The 25,504-nt window shown below is 43.3% G+C and overlaps 1 long non-coding RNA gene across 1 annotated transcript in view; it reads left to right on the forward strand.

Annotated features, from left to right (window-relative positions):
* LOC146857694 (uncharacterized) overlaps nt 1-25,504 on the forward strand; it is a 98,083-nt gene that overhangs the window by 57,721 nt on the left and 14,858 nt on the right. The window contains exon 2 of the long non-coding RNA XR_014979601.1: nt 23,184-23,409. This is a non-coding gene — a long non-coding RNA (uncharacterized LOC146857694). The remainder of the gene's footprint in view (nt 1-23,183; nt 23,410-25,504) is intronic.

Genomic DNA, 25,504 nt, shown 5'->3' on the forward strand with positions numbered 1-25,504 from the left:
CCCCGTCCCGGCGGACCGGACAACTCATGTTTCGTGTGCCCTGCTGGACCGCAATGTAGGCCAGAGCCAGCGGGCAGTGGGGGTCTACCACCACGTGGCCTCGCTTCCGGGTCACAGACTTAGTGTCACACATTGGGCTGATCGGGTGTGCAAAAGACACACAATTGATGTACGTAATGCTGAACTAATCAAAACTGAGCGGGTGTGCAGCCTGCAATGTTGCCAGGTGCACTGGTATGTCCTCTGCCATGGATTATTCAAGACCCAGCAACACACGTAACACCTGGTACCCTGCAGAGCGTGGCTGTATGGTGTGGAGGGTGCCATGTCCGCGGGCCCGGGGCTTGTGGCTTGCAGCGGCAAGTGGTGCTTCATCCAGTCTACACGCTGGTGGCAGAAGGTGAGCAGTGGGGCCTAGGTGTGCATGGGGGGCATGCTCCGTGGGCGGCGGGTGCCTATGTGATGCCTCTGCCTGGGTGTGCATGGTCGGGCAGGTGCTGTTGTCTTGTGCAAGTGTGTGTACTGTGCCAGTCATGTATCTGGACCCTGTTTCAGATGACGGCTCTGAGTCAGATGTGTGACCTAATGGACTGCACTACATGCCGGCAAGTGGTTGGAAACACACCGGTGGCAGAAGGTGAGCAGTGTGACCTGGGTGAGCAGGGGTGGCTCTCTCTCTTCTTCTCTCTCTCTCCCCCCTCTCTTCTTCTCTCTCTCTTCTTTTCTCTCTCTCTTCTCATCTCTTCTCTCTCTCTCCCCACTCTCATCTTCTTTCTCTCTCTCTCTCTCCCCCTCTCTTCTTCTCTCTCTCTATCTCTCTCCCCCTCTCTTCTTCTCTCTCTCTCTCTCTCTCTCTCTCTCTCTCTCTCTCTCTCTCTTCTTCTTCTCTCTCTCTCCCCTCTCTTCTTCTCTCTCTCTCCCCCTCTCTTCTTCTCTCTCTCTCTCTCTCTCTCCCTCTCCCTCTCTCCCTCTCTTCTTCTCTCTCTCTCACCCCGCTCTTCTTCTCTCTCTCTCTTTCTCTCTTCTTCTCTCTCTCTCCCCCTTTCTTCTTCTCTCTCTCTCTCCCCCTCTCTTCTTCTCTCTCTATCTCCCCTCTCTTCTTCTCTCTCTCTCTTTCTCTCTTCTTCTCTCTCTCTCCCCCTTTCTTCTTCTCTCTCTCTCTCCCCCTCTCTTCTTCTCTCTCTATCTCCTCTCTCTTCTTTGCTCTCTCTCCCCCTCTCTTCTTCTCTCTCTCTCTCTCCCCATCTCTTCTTCTCTCTCTCTCCCCCCCTTTTCTTCTCTCTCTCACTTCTTCTCTCTCTCTCTCCCCCTCTCTTCTTCTTCTCTCGCTCCCCCCCACTCTTCTTCTTTCTCTCTCTCTTCTTCTCTCTCTCCCCCTCTCTTCTTCTCTCTCTCTCTTTACACCTCTCGTCTTCTCTCTCTCTCTCTCTCTCTCTCTCTCTCTCTCTCTCTCTTCTTCTCTCTCTCTCTCTCCCCCTCTCTTCTTCTCTCTCCCCCCTCTCTTCTCTCTCTCTCTCTCTCTCTCTCTCTCTCTCTCTCTCTCTCCTTCGCTCTCTCTCTGTCCTTTGATGTGTGCAGAACACACCTTCTCATCATGTTTTTTGTCTTGCAGGCTGTGACCTACGGACTGTTCCACGGGGAGGCGCCATGTGTCTTCATTTGATTTCGGTGTTCATTTTAATAAAGTTTTATTTGTTGCTTTGAAAGTGAATGTGTGATGCTCATTTCTGTGACGACACATGCATTTCAACTGTTGTGATTGTGCGACATCATGCAGAATATTTTGTACATGTTTTTGTGTAGCTGATGTGGCATGTCTTTTGGGGTGGGGGGGGCCAGTGAGTGGTGGTCCGGGGGGTGGTGTAGGTGGGTGTTGTGGCCCTCTTGGGTGTCCGGGCTGCTTGGTGTGTGGCCCCATGGCATCTGTTGCCCTTCCGATGTGGCCCTGAGCTGGTCTCTCTTTTATAGTGCTGGCTGCTGTCCGACTTAACACAAGGTCAGAGCAGGTGTAGATTTCCTGGTGGTAACGCGCCTTATCGCTGGTTTTGTGTTCTTATCTCCAATCTGTCTGGTCGTTGAGAATGGTAAGAAGTGGTGTGGTCATGGCTTTTGGCACGGGAACGCCCACTCTGCATCTCATTAGCGATAGTTGCAGGGATCCTCTGTGGTGATGTTTTTTGCTGCTGCTATCGCGGGAACACAGGTGCTGTGGCTGTTAGCACCAGCTTGTGAATGGGGAGGTAAATTTATCACGACTTTGGCTGCGATAAAGTGCAGTTAATTCGGCGATAGCTCCTTGTGAATATTCCCCTCTGTTTCGTGTGCAGATTGAACAGTGCAATACAGAACTTGAAGCTAAACATTATTTACAATTTCAAGGCTTTGCCTCTAATAGTCCACATTCACCCTAGAAACCTCTCAACTTCACTTTATTAGTAAGGTCTCAAATTCGATTGTAAAATTCGCAGGGTCATTAGCAGCTTCTAGTATCTGGCCTAATCCAAGTCTGTCTTGGGTGTGATATGGCATGCAAACAAAACGGAATGTGTGCTATGTCTTCTTTCTGGATTTTACAGCTCTGGCAAATAAATGGGGACCCAATTTGGGAGGACCACTTCATAGTAAATGACCTTAGTGGAATGGAGCCTAACCGAAAATAGACATATAATTTCCTTTAAAAATGGTTGGTAATAAGTCCAGGTATTTTTCTTATAGAGGGCTTGTCTTGAACTGTGCAAAATTCATAGAGAGGGTTCCTCTGCAGGTGTTTTGAGACTGTTTTTGAACCACCCACTGCAAAACATTTTTTTGATTTGTTCTTTGATTGGAATAAGCTTTGTTTGTGTAGGCTCCCAGAGGGGAAACAACCTTTACAACGCAGTCATTACATCGCACTACATTTACAAAGCAGTCATTACATCGCAACATCCTTTACAACGCATGTCACTACAACGCAGTCATTACATTGCATGTCACTACAACGCAGGTCATTACGACACATGTCACTACAACACCGTCATTACATTGCATGTCATTACAATGCATACCATTACAATGCATAGTACTCCTAAACTATCCAACACTTACCCTACTGTTGTACCCCCTGGAGTTAGAATAGTAATTTTTATCCCTACACTATCCAACACTTACCCTACTGTTACACCCCCTGGAGTTAGAATAGTAATTATTACCTCTATACTATCCACTACTTACCTTAAATGCAATGTAATGGTATGTGTTGTAATGGTATGCATTGTAAAGGTATTATGTGATGTAATGGATGCGTTGTAAAGGTAGTTTCTAAAAATGCGATGTAGTGGCATGCGACGAAATGGAATGCTTTGTAAAGGATGTTGTGATGTAAAAACTGCATTCTAAAGGCATGCGTTGTAAATGTATGTGTTGTAACGTCATACATTCTCCCAGAGCCTCAGTAAGCACAGAGAACTCAGTGTTTTTTTTTTATATCTGTACACCACTCAATTGTGTGGAATCTGTATAATCTAATTACATCACTTAAGGTCTTAGCATAGTTAGCTAATTCAGGTGTTGTTCTAAGTTTCTGCCTGAACAGAAGTGGTCTGAACCTTGCTTTGTCTGCAATTTGTTTTCCACCCATAGTTCTGCCGAATACAATGCAGCAGCAAGAGCTTTTGAATCATACATGTGCATGGAGGGTGCTATAGGATTACTATAGGAGAGGTGGATCTCCTTCAAAATGACCCCGTTTTTGCTTGAGTTTGAGAGTTGCTTTGTCAATGTGGTGTTTCCATGACATGGTGGTTTTCACTTTAATCCCCAAATATCCAAAAGCATCGACCCTTTCCAGTTCTCCACCTCCCATAAACATTTTTCCTCTGAACGCATTTTGCTGATTTATTGACATGAACTTTGCCTTAGTTGCATTGACCTTGACACCACATGATTGATAGAACTCCTCAAATGTGACAGCAAGGTTGGCGCCCTTTAGGAGTTTGGGACACAAGGAGAGTGCTATCACCACATAGCAGGGCACATATGTTCAGATTAGCCTGAGTCAGGGCATCCGCGGGGACGGCCAAAAGAAAGTGGACTACTTCATTCAGGGAGAGCACGGTGGGGGCAAGAACGCACCCCTGCCGTACCCCCTTCCTTATCGGAATAGGGTTAGTATGCTGGTCCTGATCCCCCCACTGAACACTGGTGTGCTTGTGCTCATGGAGCCGTACAATGATTGAGAGTAAATCAGGCTTATTGACCTGTAATTAGAGGGAAGGCTACGGTACCCTTTTTTGTAGATGGGTAAGACCTCAGCACCCTTCCATGACTTTGGGATTGGAGCTCCTTTGCCTATTACATTGCTCAGCAGTAGGATGTAGTCAGCCCACCTAGTTTGATAAGAAAGGTAAATGTCACCAGGGATGCCATCTGGACCGGGAGATTTACCCCTTGCAACAGCACCTATAGCAGATGTTGCGTCCTGGGAGTCAAAAGCTGTCATAAGGTCTCTCTGAAATGGGTTCAGGCAGAGCTGCTCCTCTGCAGGGCTCACTTCCAGATCATCATGATACAACTTATTAACATTTTGTTGAAGTCACAATGGGTATGGAATTAAAAAATATACTTCTCTATATTTATTTAACCAGTTTATGGAGTAATGCAGTAGTACCTAGCATGTACCATGGTTCTGGTTCAGAAAGGTAAGCTTACACTTTTGTGTAAGTTTAAACTTGCTGTCGTAATTTTATTAAAGTTTTGGTATTCACAAACTACAAGTGTAATTTTAATACTAGTAATTTTAGGAGTGTAATTTTAGTACAAGTAAATGTACTCGTGGTAAAATTACACTTGTAGCTTCTACTACATCAAGTGTGAGCTTACACAAAAGTGTGGGGCATATTTACAATGAAGTGACGGAGTGCAGCATTAGCCTTCCTGGCTTAACGCCACACTCCACCTCTTCAGAAACGCAGGGCTGCACCATATTTACAACAATATAGTGCAGCTCTGGGTTCCATCTTGCACTTGCGCTAAACTTTGCAGCCTAGCGCCAACGCAGGCACCCTTTCACAATCGTGCAAGGGTGTGTGCATTGAAGGGAAGATTGTTTATGTGCAGGAAGGTATTCCTTCCTGCACATAAACTATCTTTAAATGACGTTTTGTAACTTTTATGTGTGCTGCTTAATGCAGCACACATAGAAGTTGCAAAATGTCATTTTTCTTTTTGATTGTTTATGTGCAGGAAGGGACACATTTTCCTGCACATAAACAATCAATGGCAATTTGCTGTTTCGATGTGTGCTGCTCAATACAACACACATGGAAACAACAAAAACAAGGAGAAATAAAGCGTTTCTCCTATTTAAGACTAGGTTTTCCCTTGTCTTTATTTTAGCGATGCCTTCTGTTTACGCCACTCTTCTAAATTGGGGCAGCGGCAAAATCAATGGGTGTTGTGGTGGAACGCCCAACGCAAAACCCAATGCCCTCCCCTTTCACGCTAAGTACAGCGTGAAAGGGTGCCTTATTTACAAGGCAGCGTTAAGCCACGTTAAGTGTAAATATGCCCCTGTGAGTGCAATTTTACTACTAGTAATTTTATGAGTTTATTTTTACTACTAATAAAATAACTAGTAGTAAAATTACACTTCTAGTTTGTGATAACTAGAAAGTAGTAAAATTACTACAAATGTAAACTTACACAAAAGTGTCAGTTTACCTTAGTGAATCAGGCCTTGTTTTTTTTGCAATTTGTTAAGTATGTAACACAGTAATTTGTAGGTATTACCATGGTAATGCATGGACAGTTCTGGGCGTAATAAAATATGGAAAAAATTGTCAAGGCACTGTAGTACATATATTTGTGAAATACTACAGTGTTTTTACTGTTTTCTCTCTAAGTTAAAAATGCTAATAACTCTAAAACTACTAACCATTTTTAGTCACAACCACAAAAGGGATAATCTGCAAACCCTATCCTTCAATCCTGCCAAATTAAAGAAAAATCCGACCTACTGATTTTGCGCTATGTCCAATACAAAAAGTCTATGTAAAATGTATTGAGGTCCAACTCCAAATCTGTTTTGGACCCCCCCTTATTTTCTTTGCACTCACTTGACCAAACCCATTAAATTGTACATCCTCTACTAATGTTACAGGGGCAGTGGGTCTGCAAAGTTTCATGGAGATTTATCAAATGGATGCAAAGTTATTAAGGAACAAAGGGCCATATGTAGGAAGCCAAATTGCGATCGCAAATGCTGAAATTCGCCGAATTTCAGCGTTTGCGATCGCAATTTGGGCAGTGTGCTATGTAGCACACAAAAACCCACACACAAAATAAGGAATCGCAAATTTTGCGATTCCAAATTTTGCTAATGCATTTAAGGAATCCCAAATTGCGATTCCTTAAATGCAATGTAGGAAGCACCCAAGTTGTGCGAATTTGGCTTAAGGAATCGCATATTACCACCAACTTCAGGTTGGTGGTAATTTGTGATATCTTTGTAAAATGCACTTTTTTGCATTTTTCAAAGTGCCATGTGGCGCACATACATGCCCTTAGCGCATGTATGTGCACCACATGTGCACACATGTTTATTTCAGGGGTGCAAAAGTGTGTCCTATTGACACCCTTGCAACCTTGAAATTGCATTCTCAATTTGCGATTCTCTGATTGAGAATCGCAGTTTGAGAATGTCTTCCTATTCATTCCTATGGGCCTTCTAGCCCATAGGAATGAATGGCAAGGTATTCCTTATTTGCAAATCTCAATTTGGGATTCGCAAATAAGGAATAGGTGGGAATCGCAAAATATTTTGCTAATCCTACCTACATTGCGTTTTGCAATTCTCTAATTGCGATTCCCTAAAAATTGCAATTAGAGAATCGCAAAACACGTTTTACCTACATATGGCCCAAAAACTATAACTACAGAGTGACTACTGCTACTCTGTAATTATCTACTGGCGGTCGCCAGTAGATAGTTATAGTTAGGACCGTGTTTCCATAGGAAATCTGAAAATTCTATTTTGAATAACTTTGGCGCCGGTTGACGAATCCTCGCAAAATTTTCAAAACTAATGGGGCGCTCCGCTCAGCTCCTACCCTGAAAGTCTCGGGGTGATTCGTCAAGCGGGGGCCGAGAAAAAAGGGGGGTCACAAAACGTGTTTTCCCCATGCATTTTCCCATAGGACCTTTAGTCGAAGGTACAGCCCGAACGGCTGAACAGAATTACTTGAAATTTGGCAGAGAGGTAGTCCTCAGGTCAGGCATGTGCCTTTTGTATGTATGGAGTAAATCTGTTCAGTATTTCCTGAGAAAAGTGCAGTTAAAGCACATAAATATCTATAGCCGTGCACCGTGCGTGCGCGAGCGTAATTCTGATTGGTGGTTACATGTCAGTCAACGTTCGAATCGGTCGAAATCAGGCAGTGTCGGCCGCCATTTTGTTTGTTGTGGGTGCGAGAGTGAAAAATAGAGGTGGAGAACGTGAAAAGGGGGCAGGGTAGAGAGTTCCTGACCTCCTAGCCTTTGTCAGGGGGTCCCCAAAGGACCCCGAAGGCTGAAAAAACATTATTTTTTTTTTTTTAAAATTGCCGTGCGTGCACCGTGCACGCACGGTGAAAACCCTTAAAAAAAAAAAACATACATAACTTAGCATTTAAAAAACCGTACAAATTCACTTAAAAAACCATAGGTTTCACACACGTTATGGTTAGGAATTAGCATTTAAAAAACCTTGCAAATTCACTTAAAAAACCATAGGTTTCACACATGTTATAGTTAGGTGGACATTTCACTCGTAAAAAACCAATGAAATTCCCCCGACATAGTTCGGTCAGATAACTATAACTCACGCGACCGCCACTCTATCACAAGGATGATGTCATCAGTGATGTCATGAGTAATGCCACTGACCATCTCATGTGTGATGTAATATGTGACGTCATGAGCACTGGATTGCGGGCACGCGAGTTATAGTTATCTGACCTAACTATAACGGGGGAATTTAATTGGTTTTTTACGTGTGAAATGTCCACCTAACTATAACATGTGTGAAACCTATGGTTTTTTAAGTGAATTTGCAAGGTTTTTTAGATGCTAATTCCTAACTATAACGTGTGTGAATCCTATGGTTTTTTAAGTGAATATATATATATATAGGCTGCAGACATTGTGACAAAATATTGCCAGAATATTACTATCTGCATTCAACAAGGACAACGGTCTATATGATGATCAGGACACAGGGTGTCTATTGGGCTTCAACAGAATTGCAATGACAGCCTCCATGGTGGAGGGGGAAGCTAGGCCGCACCGGTAGCAGCATTATACATTGTGAGAAGGCGGAGTGCCAGATGGTTGATGTATGCTTTATAAAAGTCCACCAGTAGGTCATCGCCTTCTGATGCTTTGCCACTTGGTAACCCCATAATAGATTCCTTAACATCCACTAGAGAAATTGTAGAATTAAGTATTTCCCTGATCAGGGACTCCAACAAATCTAAGGCAACGCGGTCCAGATAACAGATATTATCCGCTGCACTATGGTTAGTAGAGGATGCATACAGCGTTTCATAGTGCTGACAGAAAACCACAAGAATCTCAGCTGGGTCAGTTGTGATAGTGGCGTGGATAGGGGCAGGCCCAAGAGGAGATAAAAGACTAATCTTAATGGAAGAGGAAGCCTCACTCACATAATGTGACATGCTTCATCATAGGCAATCCCTCCCCACCATGGTTGGACAATACAACCAGGGCAGATTCGAACTCCTAGTAAACCCGATGGAGCAAGTTCTTAATTAAGATAATTCCCTGGCCAAAACAGGGGGATCCAGATAAAGTTCAAAGTAGCAAGAGGTAACCAGGTTTTTACGTATGTTGGTGGTGACCTCTGGTGCATCTAAAACCAAAATTGTGATGGAATTAGGGCACAATGGGTCAGATCATCATCTTATCACCATATGTTTCTGCCCTATTCTAAGTCTCGTATATCGCTATGGGGCATCTTTCAGGACTAATGATCCCTAAAGACCTATACTAACAAATAGTCAATATTAAAAAGCTAAAACCATGCACTAGAAATACCAGAGTGAATGCTACTTGGTCTTCGTGCTAGTAAACCCTCACTAAGGGGTTCACCCTCACCGAAATACCACAGCCAAGCCCATCGCCCCAAGAGAATGTCTCTTGCAGGCTCATCTCGAAACTCTGTCAGTGTTCACCTATCTCCAGAGGCTGCAAAACCGCTCTCTAGTGCACTCTGCTCAGCCTCAAGGTGATCCAAGTGCCCACAGATGGAGTTTAGAGCACTGGCACTTTTAGAAATACACATCCCCCTGATGTTAGGCTTGAAGGCTTCCCATAGGGTCGCAACATCAGTGACTGAGTTCTCATTTAGCCACAAATATTTGACAATGGCCTCCCTAATGTCAGTGTGAAAAGCAGCTTAGTGCAACTTCGCAACCACCAGCTGAGAAAGCAAGGAGGGAGTACTGGGTTGCTCAACACCAGCATGAGCAGTGAGTGATCAGAAAGGGTACGAAGGAGAATCACAGAGCAGCGGTTCACAGAATACAAGGAACGAGATATGAGCCACATGTCCAACTCGTAGGATACTCTGTGTATGTGCACACAATATGTGTAAGCCAGGTTACTGTGGTGTAGCACACACCTGGCATCTATCAAGTCACATAAGTGTATGATATGAGCTAGAGCAGTGGTTCTTAACCTTTTGATTTCTCTGGACCACCTCTTAATCATTACTGGAACTCGGGGACCCCCATTGCATCATTATTGGAATCCAGGCACTCCCACTGAGTCATTTCTGGAAGCCCCAGCCTAAGCATTTTCGATGATTTGAACCACAAAACAATGCACAAAGGACACTCATTGTTCATACTATATTCTGCATGATAAAACTGCACTCCTCCCATGGGTCAATCAGAGGATACAAACTTACTTTTAGCCTCAAATTTCAAATTCCTTCACTTTTACATAATTTTAAAAACATTCTCAGTAGCTTTTTATTTATATACCATTGATCAATCTGTTAATATTATTAATTTGCTAAGAAGTCGCAGAACCCCCTAAGTAGACTTCCCGCCCCCCCCCAGGGGTCCCCGAGCCACAGGTTAAGCACCACCAAGCTAGAGCATGACTAACCTTCAGCATAGGCTGTTGCTTCATGGAGGTTCCATCTCACTGTGTGGGGAGAGTTTTATGAAAATCACCTCCCCAGATAGAAGGCTAGTCTCTATACTTATGGCAAAGGCTGAGGAGTTCCTTAAAAAACTCAGGAATAATCACATTTGGACCATATAGAATAAAAATGAGTAGTGCCCATCTAGCTTAACAGCAATCGCCGCCATCCTTCCCACAAAATCTTTAAGGGATTTTAATTAATGTGAAGTTAGCAGAGTTCCTAACCACAATAACCACCCCACAGACATAGGGGGAGTCAGAAGAGAAGAATTTTAGCGCCCCCCATAAATGCAGGTGAACCGATGGATGAGCAATGGGACTCCAGCAAAAATGTCTCATCCACCTGATGACGGTCAAGGTAGGCAAGCACTTGTTGAGCCGTGCAGGGATTGATGACACCCGGCACATTCCATGTGAGAAAGGTTACCATACAACTAGTAGAGAGTATCTGTTGCAAGTGAGCAGTGCAACCTCAATCATCCCCACCCACACTAATGCACCGAAGAGTGTAATGTAGTACCTGGTTATTGTACTGTGAAAAATAACAAGAGAGAAAAACAGCATTATAACAAGAACAGAGAAACCCCCCAACACGTGCCAAACCCAATCGTCAGCGCGTGCCACCCAATAGCAATAAAAACAATACAAGTGTCCATGCAGGTGGCAGAGGCCACATGCGTGAGCTCCACACATGGGGGAGGGGTCAAGGAGCACAGCGTGGCCTCCAGTGATAGCCTGAGAACAATACAATTATCTATACTCTTCAATCATTACCAGTATGCAAATGGATAAGGCCACATAATTACATACTGTGTCAAGCCACCCTCACCAAAGTAATCTAAAGAGGTTGTCCATTACACTGTGGTCTGAAAGGGGTCCCGAGGAACCCACAAATGCATACTGACATACACAGTGCTACGATAAACCATTATACAGGGTCAGGAGAAGGTAAACTGACATTCTCACATAGCTAATGGAACAAAGCAGTTGGTGTATGGGACAATGACAACCAACGGTAGCTAGTCATTATCACTGAGGATCGAGGTATGCCACTGCTTGCCAGCTGCAGGAGACACAGGACTACCACTCGCAGATACTTATCACTTAATAAATTCCAGTGCACACCCCACGTTTCTCCAGGTACAGCATCAAGCACTTCAATCCTCTGGCATGGAGGAACCTCTTGACCTCAGCGAATAATCACTGGGCCTACCTGAACAGCCTGGGTGAAGTCAGGGTAGAATGAGATCTGTGAATTGCCATACTGGAGATCAGGGGAAGCATGGTTACATTTGAGGACTAGATCCCTGTTCCTATAATTGAGGAAGTGCGCTATTATTGGTCTTGTGTTTTGGCCAGGTATTGGGACTGGGGCTGGGATCAATGTACTTTCTCTATTATGAATAAACTAGAAAACGTATGCCAACCAAACAGCGAGTACAAAAGTTGCTCCACAAAGAGTGCCATATTTCCAGTCATTACTGACTCTGGGACACCCAGGATACAGACATTGTTAGCTTGGACCAGCCTTCCAAATCTCTGTTCCACACCTGTAGGACTTTCAACTTGTGCTGCAGCATAGTTAGATCATAGGCAGTCCAGTTTTTTGTAACCTCTATATCAGATATGCGAGACTCAGTGTAAGTGAGCCTGGCATCCTCTCAGTCCACGCGGTCCTGAAATCTGCAAGAGAAGCAGCGAGAGAGAGAATCAATTTTGGTATTGATACCCCGCAGGATAGCCTTCATTTCCTCCAACACAGCTGTAAGCCCAAGATCAGGTGAGTCAGAGGGAGTTAGAACAGCACCATCAGTTCTCATTGAAGGGGGTCTCTTGTCAAAGGGCAGCTTAGACTTTTATTGTCCCTTATCCATTGTACTCAGCAGGGCAGCCTTCCAAGGATGCCTCTGCAGCAGATCAAGTCTACACAAAATATAAAATATAGACCCCATACCCACCAGGCAGGAGGGCACAGCAGAGAATGGGTTTACACTAGCATAGCATCAGGGCTCAAGTTGTATGCCCTCAAGTATGTGGCAACAGTACAATGCAGCAGCTCGAGGTATCCACAAGTGCAGAGGCAAAAATGGCACACCCACCTGGGTTGAGCCAGCTGCAATCAGTCCCCAACAGGCCATGGCTCATCACACGAAGGGGCACCCAATTACACGAGAGTCCCAAAGTAGATAACGGCAGCGTGGCCCAGACTCACCGTCTATGGCACACTCTGTGGGTGGGTAAGTGGGTGTAGTGACTGTGGATGAGTTAGCAGGTGTCTAAATGGTTCTATGAGTCAGTGACTAGGTGTGTAAGTGTCTGTATGGGTGAGTGAGGAGCTGATTCAGTGGGTGTTTGGTTAAGTGAGTCGGTGTGTGAGGGGCTGTATTGGAGAGTGAGTGTCTGCATGAATGGCTGTATGAGTGAGTGAGCAGATATGAGAGTGTTGGTATGGATGTGTGAATGGGTTTGTAAGTGATTGTGTGAGTGAGTGTACGAAGACTTGTACGGGTAAGTGAGGGGCTGTGTGGAGTGGCTGATTAGGTGAGTAAGTTGGTGTGTGAGTGACTTTGTAGGTTAATACATGGGTGTGTGAGTAGCTGTATGAGTGAGATGTGGCTTGCTGTATGGGTGAGTAACTGTATGAGTGGCTCCATGGCTGAGGGAATAGTTGTGTGAGTGTCTGTAGGAGTGAGTGAGTGGGTTTGTGAATAGCTCTATTGAGGAGTGAGTGGGTATGTGAATACTGGTATAGGTCTGTGAGTGGTTGTGTGGGTATGTGAGTGGCCTTGTGGGAGGTTGTTTGGGGGTGTGAGTAGTTCTGTAGATGATATCATCATTTATGTCATGAGAGATTTCATTTGAGATGTCATGGGGGATGTCATGAGTGATGCCACGAGTGATGTAATATGTGAGGTCATAAGCAGTGCATAGTGGTTGTGTAAGTTATAGTTGGCTCAGGTAACTGTAACTGCCGAATTTCACTGGTTTTCTATGACATCCCTAAAATCATTGTTTTTTATTCACTGATAAAAGAGGTTACAGACTCGATACAGTTAGGAAATAGAATTTGAACAACCTAAGAAATTCTCTTAAAAAAAACAAAGCTTACAGGGTTGTTATAGTTAGGAAATAGAATTTAAAAAACCTTGGAAATTCACAGAAAAAAACAAAGGCTACAGGGATTTTATAGTTAGGCTCAGATTTCACTCATACAAAACCAATGAAATTCAGAAATCATATTAACTTGAGCTGACTATAATTTACACCCCTGCAATGCACTTCTTAAGAGCTTACATATTATATTTAGGTTTAAAATGTTTAATTTTGTATATAAAAGTAAGATGTGTTGTGCTTATGTTTAACTGCAATTGGGGCACAAGGGTCTGATATGTTCCTACGGTATTTAGAATTTTAGTTTGTCACTATGGGTCTCGCATGTGGAGATTCTATAATGGTCATTACTGACTGTTTGCTCTGGAGATTGGACATGTTGGCCCTACTACTTTTCATCTTGAATAAAGCACCTTCCATCTCCCTGGATCCTTACTCAACACTCTTGCTGCTCGTTTCTGACCTTTATTTTGCCTCTTTCGGCTCATTTCTCATCTTTATTTTTCCTCTTTCTGCTCCTTGCCGACCATTAGTGTGCCTTTTTCTGCTAGTTTCTCACCTTTATTTTGCCTCTTTCTGCTCATTTCTTGCCTTTATTTTGCCTCTTTCTGCTCTTCTTGCCGAAATTGCAGGGGGAGCCTTAAGGCTCCCATGGTCCCAGCCAGCTCCCCACCTCCTGCGGGACTTGGCATTGCTGCTACACAGAGGGGCTGCTGGAAAGGCAGCTGCCTCCATGAAGGAGCAATAGTTTAATCTCTTTCCCTGCCCGAATGTCTTCGAGGAGGGAAAGATATGAAACCTTCGCTTCCAGAGAGCTGGAGTACATTGACAACTCCTGCCCTCTGGAAGCAGAGTGTTTGTTTTAGCTTGGCGGGAGCTGTGAGCTCCCCCCAAGCTAAAGCAAACAGCTATGCCTCAGGGGTGGTGGTACCCATGGCCTCTATGGCCAGCTATGTCCCTGAGGTGGTAGTACCCCTCCTTTAATTAAAAAAAAGAATGCCCCCGGGTGGTGGTGGTCCGCGGGGTGCAGCATGGCCCCCTGCTCCTTTTTTAACTTAGCGCATGGGTAGGGGTGGCCCCCAGGGTTCAGTTGGTCTGCGAGGACCCCCCATTCCTTTGTATTTAGCCTCAGGGAGGTGATGGTCCGAGCGCCCTCCGCATTATTAAAATCAAGCCCCAGGGTGGTAGTGGTCCCCGAAGCATAATTAAGCCCAAGGAGGGGAGCCCTCTGTGCCCCCTCCTTTTTTAAAATAAAAACCCCCAATGACCCAAGGACTGGCCCACCCGGGGGCTATAACATAAAGAAGTGCAGGAGAATGCGCTTGTTTTTAAAAAAGAAAAATTGCCACACATTTATGGCTTGCTCGCGATCCAACGTAAAATAAAAGGTACTTTTTGGCCCTGTTAGAGTCCCATGGGGACCCAGGTTCCTAGTTAGGGGATCAGGGTATTCCTACACTGCCTCCTTTTAATTTTCTATTTTTGTGGGACTCAGCTGAAGCAGAGTACCAAGATGACTGCGAACACTTCCTGATTGAGGTGTTGGCAGCCAATCAGATTTGAGCATGGGGACTGTCAGATCCTCGGAGGTTCTGCGTTGCTATATTTTCAAATTTGAATTTCATTTAATATCTCTGAAACTATTTAATGGATTTACATAAATTCACAAAAAGGTCGCTTTCTGAACCAACAGCTACCTTTCTGCCAAATATGGTGCAATTCCGTTCAACAGTTTGGGCTGTGGTTGTGTCTAAAATCCCTATGGGAATTTGCATGGGGAAAACTAATTTTGGGATCCCCACCCTTCGTCTCAGCCCTTGCTTGATAATTCACCCAAAACTGTCAAGACATCAGCTGAAGTGAGCGGTGTACTGGTTTTGAATATTTAATGGGGATTCGTCAAATGGCACCAAAGTTATTGGTATAAAAAAAATGCTCTTCCTATGGAAACAAGATACTAAAATGCTCTTCCTATGGAAACAAGATCCTAACTATGATATATATAAATATTACAGGGAAGATATAGCTCTGTTCTGAATTTACTCACACAAAACCATTGAAATTTAGCAGTTATAGTTATACTTATAGTTAGACTTATTTTAAGAAACTATGACTCATTGCCTTAAGATACAAGTTCTACTTTCTTCAGATAAGTTTAACTAGAAGTATAACTATAACTGCTGAATTTCTATGGTTTGTTCGAGTAAATCCAGAACCTAACTTTAACATCCCTGTAACTTTTGTTTTTTTCAGTGAATTTTTTAGCAGGCACATTAATATAATCAGTGCCACGCATGGCCTTTGGCCGTGTGTGGCAGTGCTTTTGCCGCAAAGCCTGGCCTCCAGCAAGGCCCTGCAGCTAATCTTGCCACATGCACCCAAACACAAACTGCGCATGGTGTTCAACCTTTGCGCAGCATGGGTTCGGATGCTGTCGGTGGCTTTTCTGAGAGGGTTTTCTGGATCCACAGATTCTTGTTCTGGATCCGAGAAGTTACACAAGGGGTCCACGCTGAGACCTGCGAGCAATATTCTGATTTTGCGAATGATTAAAAAAAAGAATTGAAGGTAATTTTTAATGTCATAATACAATCTACCCCATCATTGTAAAAATACACAAGGGACCAGGAGAGCTCTCACCTGACCCCTTCATTTAATATTTACTCCACTTTTCAAACCCAGCAACCATTCCCTGGCAAATAAAATGGCGGCCACAACTTTTCTGTGAAGGTTTGGCCAGCCAATTAGGAGGTTGGTACAACGTGTGAATCTGCTGAATGTCCACGGGTGCATCCTCGGGTAATTCGCGTCCCGAAATCTCCAAATTTGTTTTAAGAAGTATCTCTAAAAATTACTAAATGGATTTACACCAAATCATGAAAAGCACAAGCTGCATACCAAAACCTAGCTTCCTGCCAAATTTGGTGTAATTCTGCCTAGAGGTTCGGGCTATGTTGTGTCTAAAGTTCCAATGGGAATTAGCACAGGGAGAACGCGTTTTGAGACCCCCATTTATTTCTCTGCTCCCACTTGACGGATCACCCCAAAACTTTCCAGAAATCGCCTAAAGCACCGTGCAAATAGTTTTTGAAGATTTCATGGAGGTTAATCAACCAGTGCCAAAAATATAGGCACCTCAAAATCACCTTTTTGATAGAAACTTTGTCCTAACTACAACTACCTACTGTAGGTATATATATATATATATATATATATATATATATATATATATATATATATATATATATATATATATATATATATATTCACGATCCTGACACGCTTATTTCCAGCATCCAACAGGTACGGACCACAACGTGCGTTTAAAGATTTCAAGTGCAGGTTTATTGCATCCACGATCAGCTACATTTTCATACAGCAAGTGCCCAGCATGACGCGTTTCGACAGCAGGACGCTGTCTTGATCACATGACGCCCCAAGGGCCAATCTGCAATAAATACTCGTCTTAGTGAAGAAAAACTGGTAAAACATTTTTTCTAAAAGCAGAGAGATAGAAAAAATACTATAGTTTTCCAAATACATTCATGATCAAAATTAGTTAAATAAAACAACAGAATATGTGCAAATGTTCAGAGAAAAATGCCAATACATTAATTCATGATTAACAGATCATTTGCTGATTCGCAACCAGTTATTACAATCATAACTGATGAATCAGTTTGAGAAGTACCGTATAGATGCTTTTATCATCAAAATTATATTAGTGCAAATGCTTAACTGAATTGATATGTCGAGCATAAAGTGCATAGAGTATGCTAAAGTGCAAATAGCTGCAAATCATCACAAATCTATAACTATTAATTATTATCAAAGTTCATTATAGTTGTTGATGTGATGATCACACATAATGTCAAAATAAAGTGCAAGTGCATAATTATGACATTAAAGTAATGCAATAAATAACAAAATGGTACGGAGAACGAAAACCAATAGATGAGATAAAGGTGGTTGTTTTAAAAAAAGAAGAAACTCTAAGATCACTCATAAAACTATCTCCAACCAAGTCCTGTAAAAGCCAAGTAAAACCACAGGAAAAAGCCAGAAAATCCAGATAAAACCAGTAGTAAAACCCAGCTAAAACTCAACCAAAAATCAGGAATAAATATGAGATAACAATTCAGAGTCAATTCAATTCTAAAACCCAATCATTGAGCGTCAGATGATAGAATAAAAGAAACACAGGTCGCACAGTCATATTAAATCTTTCAATTATAAAAAATTGTGCAGGTCCTCCCCTGTATTTAGACCATTTGGCATTTTCTTATCTAGTGTGAGTATATAGTGGGACTCCAACTGCCTAAGCTTTTTCTCCCTATTGCCACCCCTTAGTGATTTAGGCACAGAATCAATTACATAGTAACTCAAATCATTCAGATCATTACTATGAACATATTTAAAATGTCTGGCCACTGGGTAGCTAGGGTCTGAGTTCACAATGGCTCGCAAATGTTGTAATATGCGATTGAATACTTGTAGCTTGGTGCTGCCTACGTATTTTAATTTACAGGAACATTCCAACACGTAGACAGCGTACTCTGTCTGGCAGGTTAGCAGAGTTTTAATTTTTAAAGGTTTAGACTCAAATGCTGTAACTATTTCATGAGTATTTTTCCCAAACTTACAAGCTCGACACGAGCTACACTTGAAAAAGCCTGTTCTTTTACTAAGCCAGTTGGAAGAAACAGTGACCTCAGGACTAGTTCTCACTAGTGCATCCCTCATAGAGGGTGCACGTCTGAAAGTAAGAGCAGGTAAATCTGGCACCAATTGGGACATAGTCAAATCAGTTTTGATAATGGGCCAATTTTTGTATATTATTCTCCTGAGCTGTTTCTCCTGGCAGCTAAATGTAGTAATGAGTCTAACCATATTATCACATCTAGGTTGGTCGGTATTATTCTTATTGAGGATGTTGGAATTCAAAGTGCCAAGTATTCCATCCTCATATATCTGACCGTTTGCTTTGTTCATGGCCAATTTTAAATCTTTAGCCTTGTACCCTCGACTCTTAAATCTTTGGAATGCTTCATTTTGACAGAGTGTACGATCATATTCTGAATTACAGATACGTTTTATTCTTAAAAACTCCCCATAAGGGATGCTTTTTATCAAATGGTTAGGGTGCAAACTGCTAGCGTGAAGTACTGCATTTCCTGCAGTACTTTTTCTATGCAATTTTGTGTGGATTACGTCTTGTTTGATATAAATCTCCACATCAAGAAATTGCACAGTTTCATTACTGACGGTAGCAGAAAAATTCAAATTTAAGTAATTGATATTAATTTCATTGACAAATTCATATGCCGATTCCATTGACCCTTCCCATATAACACAAACATCGTCAATAAAACGCCACCAGTGTTTAACATGTGTGTCATACAGTATCTTGTGGATGGTTCTGAGGACGTGCTCCTCCCACCAGCCAACGTGAAGACATGCGTAGCTGGGAGAGAAACACGCCCCCATCGCCACTCCACGTAACTGTTGATACACCTCTTTGTTAAACAGGAAGTAATTATTATTTAGACATAGTTTGATCATATTCAACAGCATTGCATTATGATGATAAAATTCCATGTTACGTTTAGATAAGAAATATTCAACCGCTGTTATTCCATCAGTGTGATGTATGCTCGTATATAAAGAACATATATCCATAACAATCAGAACATAATCCTGTTTCCACCTGATTCCTTGAATTTTTGATAAAAAATTACCAGTGTACCGTATATATGATGGTAAAGTTTCAACAAATTAATGTAGGAAAAAATCCACATATTTCGACATGGGTTCTAGTATTCCCTTCTGGGCAGATATGATGGGCCTTCCAGGTACTGGCGTTGTATATATATATATATATATATACCTATTGGCAGTCCCCACACACATACATACATATATATGCTCTTTTCTTTGACTACCCAAGTAATGTAACTCTTTATCTAGATGAGCCTACTAGATGGCCCATTGGAGAGGAGCAAAAAGGATGGGTAGTGCAAGCCTTGAAGACATACAAATCCTACAGGGGCATTTGGTTAGGCTCATAATTTTAACAGAAGGCAGTCACACGTATTAGATAGGAAAATACCTAGTGCTGGATGTTTTTACTTTTGGCAGCAGTAATTTCATGCAGGACAACCCAACATTTGGGACTAACTTGCCTGGCACGGTTGCCCGAGACCTCCACCTTTTAGAAGTGCAGCAGACGTCTGTTTTTGTTACTTTGTCTTGGCTGTGGAATCATTGTTGCAGTAGTGGGCATCTAGGTAAGTTGGCTAATGACAGGTAAGCTCCAGATGGGTGTCAAGAATCTTGTATTCATGTCAAGGGAGTTACAGCGAGGTTCAGAATAGTAGGAAGAAATGCCAGCTAGAAAGCAATTTAGGAGAATAAAACACCGCCATGGAGCTCACTGCGCTACGCACTATGGACTCTAATGAATAATATTGATAATGTGAGAACGTCCTCCAACTGACAGACTAAGAGAACCCAAACACCCTGACGCTAATAACTTTGCACCTAAACCCACACCAGTCCTAATGGAGCCAATATGTCCCCCATCAGCCTTCTGCCCATCCCTTCTAATCTGCCTGAATCTTGTGGCCGCAGGCAAGGGGCAGTGGTGCCATAACAAGATCAATTGTAGGCTCCTCTTGTTTTGTTCCTCTGTTATGGTATTTTCTTGAACACAACCTCTTAACTATTTTTCTGTAAGCCACTTACTCAGTCAAGGATAAACAAAGTCAAAATTCCCTGGTTGTACCAGTAGGGTTCGCAAGTGGAGCCCGGATTCTTGGGAGATCTTTGTGACTCAAAGGAAACAGGTTCCGGTACTGAGAACCTACTTCAAACCTCCCAGCAATGTACATAGCAGTTTTCGAGGGCTATTCACAGGTACGGTGAGTATCAACTCCATTGCACTGAAGTGACACTCCAGGAGGATGAGAACTCCTCCCTCTGGTGAACTCCATGCCATCATTCTACATGTGCAATGGTTTTCATTCTGGAGCTGACAAACCAGACCTTGATAACCCCCTTAACCGCCACAAAATTGCTGATCTATGAATATTCAGTTCAGGCACCTCAGATTTTTCTGGTTAGGACATAGAGCACTGCGGGCTATAGTTTTCTGCAATATGAATGTGATAAAGTGACCACATCCCTAGATTTCAAGGCCATTTCAAGATCTGGTCAATAGCAGAAACGTATCACAAGACACGCCCTTCCTTCATTGGAAAGGCCAGTCAAACATCTTGCATCCCTAGCAACTCCTGTATCTTCTAATGCCAATGCTGACACTCTGCTTCAATTACCATCGTAGGTATCCCCCGTCATGTTTGTCTTCATTTGCTTTTATGCAGCCTAGAAAAACCAGACACGATGTCCCTCATGACCATCCATAATATTGGAGAAGAGAGCAGTGAGACAGATAAACTTACAGGGTCAGTCAGGTGTCCCAGAAATGACCAAGACCGAAGCCTAGATGTCTACACCAGCAACTGAGCAGACACTCTCCGCCCAGAGATGAAATCTTCCCAGCAGAACACTGAAAATGATGATCAGCAAGAAAAAGATGTAAAACAAAATTTTGGGGTTTCTCGGTTCTTCACGATTCTACAACACAATTCCTCCTACACAGACCATTCATTAATGCCCCTTCATCATCAGCAATAAGGTCCCTCAGTCAGTGACCATGCTTGTACTCCACCACTTGACAAACCTTTGCATGTGCATCCAATAAAGTTGTAATCTTCAGAAGACCCTACAAGTCTTTTCTCAGTGTGGAAGAGCCAATCCCCAAGAGAGAAGGTAAAAGTGGTACAGAGAGTGGATCCTGAGCCATCATTGGTGAGCTGTCACCATGCCTCAACTCCTCCTACCATCCTGTCAGACCAGAGAGGCAGGCCATGTTGCACTGCAAACACAAAACTGTTGACCTACAGATACCGCAGCACCATCAATTCATACCTCACAACCTGCACTCCATGACTACCACTCCACTTTACCACAACATAAATGGAGCCCATAGTTCTTGTCACCTTGTACATGCTTTTAGTCCTCTCTGCACAACCCCATGGGTAGGGTCCCAGGATGCTTGTTTCCGGGTCAGGTAGGACCAGGCTTGGCAGTTCGGGCTAAACCGTTCCCATTAGGAGCAGGGTCAAGACTGATTTGCATATGGCTGGGTCCAAACTGGGGGGGCATGGTGAGCAAACAAACAATGGCTTTAACCCTTATCTCTTGACTGGGGTGAATGTTTGATTTGTTTAGCACTCCGTCCATCATTTGTTTGTGCATCTTTTTTTGCCCTAAGTGGGAAGGGTATGGCCAGACGTGTGTTCCTTGCTCACTGTAATGCTGGATTCAAGCTTGCCTGGCTGATGAGGGTTGATACGCCGAAACTGGTCCCAGGATACTTGTTTCCAATACAGGCAGGACCTGGCATGGCAGTTCAGGCTGGATTGTACCCATGAGGACCAGGGTCAAGACTGATTTGCATAACAATGGATTTAACCCAGATCTTTTGAATGGGGATGAATGATTGATTTGTTCGGCATTCCGTCCATCATTCGTTTGCACAGCATTTTTTCGCTGTGGAATGGGTATGCTTAGATGTGGGTCCTTTGTTCACTGCGCCACTGAATTCAAGCTAGCCTGGCTGTTCAGGGGTGATACACTGAAACCAGTCCCAGGATGCTTGTTTCCTATTCAAGGAGGGCCCGGCTTGGCAGTTCGGGCTGGATTGTCCCCATGAGAAGCAGGGTTAAGACTGATTTGCATATGGCTGGTTCCAAACTGGAGTGCCATGGTGAGCAAAATTATGATGGATTTAACCCTGATCTCTTGAGTGGTGGGTGAATGTTTGATTTGTTCAGCATTTTGTCCATCATTTGTTTGCGGAGGGTTCACCAATCATCAGTCAGTAGGAAACAGAGGCCAGAGTGTTGCAGCCCAATAACAGAGCCATGAAGGGTTACACGAAATTTAAAAATGTGTGCTATTTTCGCAATAGTTCGCTAAGAGCATCAGAACTACATAACCACCCATGCGCAGATCCGGCCCCGCACCCATCACCTACAATACATCGCCATAAATTGAATAAAGTTCTGTGTCATTGTTATTATTTATTCTATGATGGTGTTACTTATTTTGTTAGAATATTCTTACAATTAGCTTAGCAATGGTTAAGTCTTATTACAAATTGTACTTTTATCGTAAATGTGGAACTGTATTCTGTACCTATGTTTCTGCTTCATACAATAGTTATGCAAAGTGTGTAACAATAATCATTCATTTTTATTTACTTGTTCACTAAGTTTTTTTAATTCGACTTACTTTATTCTTCATGCCACAGAACAGATGACCTTAGGAGCCAGCACTCTATTCATTCATGTCCCAATAGGTAAAGGGCATTGACTTGCACAAATGTTGCCCATTGGTAGCTAGCTAATCAGAATGATGATGGCGCATCATGGTATCCATAAATGAGGGCTTCTGAGTCAGCAAACAGCATGAATACATAAATAGTCCGGTGAGACCCGATGTGATCCTGAAGCCAGCTGGCATTTTGGAAAGAACCGTATTCCGTGCTGAGAGGGTGCTCTTAATCCAAAGACCCATACCCTGCGCTCCTATCAGACGGCGTTAGCATCCAGCTCAGGTGTCAAAATACTGGAATTAAAAAGTCCTAATAAAAAGTACTATTATACCAGCTTATCACTCGCTGTGAAAGGTGCCTTTAATCTAGCAGTGATGCAGAGGTCCATGATAATTGCCTTGTTATCTTCTTTTTTGGCAGCCATGCTGCCTCATGTTTGCCCTGGCGTGATCAGATTGCCTCATGTGTTGTTTTACATTGATAGCTCCTGATTGTTTAAAATGCCACCTCCATCATCTGAGCCTGGGACCTGGGTGATCTGTGCGCCCTCGGCCGCGAGCTCCTCTCTGAGGTCACTGGACCCTGACGAATTCACTACTGCAGCCACCTCCCGCGGTGCTCCTCATTCCATCAGATTAATAACTGTGACTCGATGTGTCACGAGCTTTGAACCTCCCCAGCATCACCATTGCAGCTAGAGAAAAAAACATGTAAGTTTACCTGTGAATGATTATTCGATAATTGATGAGGATTGGCGTTTTGAGTTTAAAGCTTGAGGCCGGGCAGCGTTTGTAAAAGTTGTGCTTCTCTATCAAACTTTCCTGTATATGTTCGAATGGAGAGATGCAAGTGGTTTACAGTTTAATTCCAAATCAGGCAAATCGAGCTTGGCCCAAGAAAATGTTTATTTAATGTCCATTTAAAGCCCTTTGTTGTTTACACTTTTTTTTTACAGAAATAGTGCTTCATTTAGAGTTGGGCGCTAACAAGACAATCCTCAGCTTTGTCAAAGAAGTGCTCGTCTGAAGGCAGGGCTGGCGTTAGGGCTAGGACGCCCCGTGTGACAATATTTGTTGGTGCCCCTCAATCACCAGCTCCGCCACGGATTCCCCCACTACCACCTTTAACAGTGCCCCTTAAGTCTCCATAAGCCCTCTCTCTCTCATGGATTTCTTTTGTTGTATAGCGCCACTCATACCAGCGTAGGGTGTCAGAGCACTTTACATCACACTCACATTACACAGAGACAATGAATCATACATGCAGGGCCGGACTGGCCATAGCGGGCACTGGGTGCTTGGACTGGCCATAGCGGGCACTGGGTGTTTCCCCGGTAGGCCGCTAGGGTGGGGGCCGGTTTTAGGCCCCAGGGGGGCCGTCTTTGTTACCGGGGGTCGGCAATATCGGCCCACTGTAACAAAAGCGGGCCGAACCGGCCCTCCCAAACTGCTCGGCTGCACCTCCCCTCACCCCAAAGGGGGCAGGCTGAGTAGTTTGCCAGAGCCGGTTTCTGTTCCCAGTTTAAACCTGCATACATGTCTAAATCAGGTTCTAGGAAAAGCTACATAAGTCAGAGGACTACAAGGTGTAGGAGTCACATGTCACCCACACTGGTAGGCAGTATAGTTTAAGAGTGCTTGGTCTGGAGAAGCACAATCTCACAATTTAAAACGTTTCAAGATGGTTGGTTGGGGGTTGTCTTTACTAATAAGAATTAATTTCTACCCAAATGAACCCTTTTTACATCATTAGGATAGTGAAAGACTGGGGAAAAAGTCATAACTCTAACATATACCATGTTCCTCTTTGACGACACTTAATAGCTAACTGTGCCATATCAGGATTTTAAGCTATAAGTTGCAAGTAATAAAAGGATTTCTCTGACAAAAGCAGTAACCCACTGAACTAGTTACATTACATGCACTTTGTGACCTGCGTGGTACACATGCTTTGCAGCAGGCCTATTAACCCTCTGCGCTACCTTATTATGAGACAAAACTGCCAATAGAAAAAACTCCAATCTCTCTCCAGGAAGAACATTAATCGCCGTAGTTATTTTTTATTGTTGCCTAAAGATTTCTGGAGGCAAGGAACACAGCAGCAGGAGCTTTTAAGATCAAAATGCACTTGAAAACATGGTGCATCTCGAAGTCAGTGCCCGGTGCGGTGGCACGGGCCGCACTGCCCTAGAGCTGGCCCTGTCTGGAGGAGAATCTGCCAGTTGACCTTACTTCATCAAAACATTCCCAAAGTGGAGGAAAGCTCTCACAAATTCACCTCCAGATTTATCTCTTCCTCCACAAATTTAAGGACTGTCCATTTCACCCAACTCAGACTCAGGCTTCTGGTTCTCTACAGTACCCATATATTGTTAAATGATATCATAAAATATTTCCCACTACCATCAAGGTACTTCTATTGAAGGGGGATTAAGGTAATGATCCAAAACACCAAAACCTCTGATATGTCCAACTATGCTTAGCACTCAACCATAATCCTCCCTAAAGCACTGTTCTTGACCTCATGTGGGAAGGGAGGGGACAGAAACAGTAACACAAAGTTCAGATTTCACAGCTCTACCTTTGAAGTGGAGAACTTTGAACTGAAACCATTCATGGCAACAGCCATTCTCGACTTCGTGTTTGCGCTCACAGATGAAGTGAAAATATCTACAGTAGTAGCAGAGAGAAAGAACACTCAATAGTGCACTGGATAGGACTGCCACTGCCATACCAAATTCTCAAAGCATTCCTTGATCCGGGAAGAAATAAGAATAAGAAAGAAGAATTTGTATGACTTATAGTA

This window comes from Triturus cristatus, chromosome 3_2 (genome assembly GCF_964204655.1).
Source record: "Triturus cristatus chromosome 3_2, aTriCri1.1, whole genome shotgun sequence".
In the NCBI taxonomy this organism is placed as follows: Eukaryota; Metazoa; Chordata; class Amphibia; order Caudata; family Salamandridae; genus Triturus; species Triturus cristatus.